This window comes from Gigantopelta aegis, chromosome 4, assembly GCF_016097555.1.
Source record: "Gigantopelta aegis isolate Gae_Host chromosome 4, Gae_host_genome, whole genome shotgun sequence".
Classification (NCBI taxonomy): Eukaryota; Metazoa; Mollusca; class Gastropoda; order Neomphalida; family Peltospiridae; genus Gigantopelta; species Gigantopelta aegis.
The window spans coordinates 53,320,235-53,322,734 of NC_054702.1; the positions used below are offsets into that span (position 1 = coordinate 53,320,235).

At 35.0% G+C, this 2,500-nt stretch overlaps 3 protein-coding genes across 4 annotated transcripts in view; 1 reads left to right on the forward strand and 2 right to left on the reverse strand.

The window, feature by feature from the left end:
- The window catches only part of LOC121370734 (oncomodulin-like), a 231,022-nt gene that overhangs the window by 163,904 nt on the left and 64,618 nt on the right, over positions 1–2,500 (reverse strand). The window lies entirely within an intron of this gene.
- LOC121370746 (oncomodulin-like) overlaps positions 1–2,500 on the forward strand; it is a 59,534-nt gene that overhangs the window by 11,329 nt on the left and 45,705 nt on the right. The window lies entirely within an intron of this gene.
- The window catches only part of LOC121370733, a 13,162-nt gene that overhangs the window by 802 nt on the left and 9,860 nt on the right, over positions 1–2,500 (reverse strand). The gene's annotated exons all lie outside the window — the stretch shown is intronic.

Sequence of the window (2,500 nt, forward strand, 5' to 3'; positions counted from 1 at the left end):
CGTGTTTCTGATTGTTCTAATATTTGTACTAAGTTAAATTTCATCTTATTTCCTAAAATAGTGTTTCTTCGTACGTACGAAATTATTTGAAGACAAAATCCAGTTTCGGTTTCTTATAAATATTAAGACGACAAGAAACACATTGAATATACAGACACTGATATTCTAAACAAGAAAATATATTTAATATGTAAGTTTAATCGTAGAAATATTTTATTAGTCGGAAACATCTTACAATGCAGCAAACTCAGGAATGTCCCTTTAATACAACTACTGAGCTACATCCTATCCCTAAAGAATTGCATGTGATCCCCTTTTTCTTGCAGGTAGATTAAATGTGAGGTGCCACACGTTTTATTGATATACTGCCTGGGTGTGCGGACACGCTGCTTATATCAATGTTATTAGTAAACTTTAACATTATTGTAAATACAATTTGATTTGGTACATTACAAACTGAAGGCAAAGCGTTTCACATATACTGTTAATAGCTAATAAGAGTCAAAACCAGTCGAGACTATACGGTTAAATAGTGACGTCCCTTTAGTCTACAAAATATATGGACTAATGTAATTATGTACGCTTATGTAATTAAAGAAACTGTCTCGAAATTGCAAAATGGTGTAATATAGACCGTGGTATGTATTGTCTTGCTTGTGGAATGGTGCATAAAGAAAGATCCCTTGCTGCTAATCGTAAAAAGTAGCCCATGCAGTGGCGACAGCGGGTTTCTCTTTCTATCTATCTTTTGCTTTCTCTCTCTCTCTCTCTCTCTCTCTCTATCTCTCCCTCTGTCTGTCTGTCTGTCTCTCTCTCTCTCTCTCTCTCTAGCTCTGTCTGTCTAGCTTTCTCTCTCTCTCGCTCACCCTATCTCTCCCTCCCTCCCTCTCTCTCCCTCCCTCCCCCCCCCCTCTCTCTCTCTCTCTCTCTCTCTCTCTCTCTCTCTCTCTCTCTCTCACTCTCTCTCTCTCTCTCTCTCTCTCTCTCTCTCTGTCCCCCACCTCCCTAGTGCTGAAGTAAATAATCAAATTGGGCAAAAACTATACAAATATTCGGGTAAAATGAGGCCTTTTTACCATGTATTCCCATCATTCTACCCGCAAAGTTAGTTGTAATCCATGTGAAAACGCGTAGTGATTAGTTTGCAACCTTAGCTGTTTGTCAGGTGCTGGGGGGTCGTTAAACATTCATTCATTCCTGTTTGACAGTAACGCTAATGTGAACAAGTGTTATTTAAATTCGGACATTTTCGTTTAATTCAGGCAAAAAACAACACCCCCCCCCCCCCCCCCCCCCCCCCGATACAAATAGAGAGATCCTGTACGCACATAAAGAACGTTAGCTATGTTTCTGTGTAGGATGGTTAAAGGGATATTCCTGAGTTTTCTGCATTGTAAGATGTTTCCGACTAATAAAATATTTCTACGATTAAACTTACATATTAAATATATATATTTTCTTGGTTAGAATATCAGTGTCTGTGTATTCAATGTATTTCTGGACGTCTTAATATTTGTAAGAAGCCCAAACCGGATTTCGTCTTCAAATAATTTCGTAATTGAAATGAAATTAAATTTAACGTAGTACATATATTAGAATGATCAGAAACACGTTTAATACACAGCCACTAATAGTTTATGCAGAAAAATATCTTTGATATGTAATTACAATCGTTAGCAAGTCTCTGTTAGTCGATAACATCTTAAAAATTGCAGCAAACTCAGGAATGTCCCTTTAAGTGTATGATATTATATTATTAACTGCATTTTTTAGTTTTTTTTGTTAGATGTATCTTTTATAAATTTTATTTCATGTTAAATGTTTTCAATGTGTTTTAATGTAATATTTATATATTTTATGTGTGTCGATTATTAATATTTTATAGTCTCTCGTAACTCCATATAGTGTGGCTCAGTGCCATTTTATATTTTATGGTGTTTAGTGATGTTTTATGTTTTGCACCTCGCCTAGTATATCACAGGCAGTGGTATGTGATATCCTGTCAGTGGGGTGGTGCATATAAAAAATCCGTCATGGAGAGAACACTCTGGCGAAGTCAGAGGTTGTGCCCACGACAGGCGTGCTTGAACAGTTCTCTGATGGAAGCATGCCAAAAATTACCAAAATAATGTTTGACATGAAATAGCCTATGATTAATAAATCAATGTGTTCTACTGGTTTCGTTAAACAAACTTTAAATTTTAGTATCCATATATAAGCTACTACAATAAAAATTACACTGAAAATACCCCCAATGTATATATATATATATATATATATATATATATATATATATATATATATATATATATATATATATATATATATATATACACACACACACACTCACACATACACATACACACACACACACACACACACACATACACATACGTATATATGTATGTATGTTTGTTATATATGTCTGTATGTTTGTTATATATGTCTGTATATCTGTGTGTGTGTGTGTGTGTGTGTGTGTGTGTGTGTGTGTGTGTGT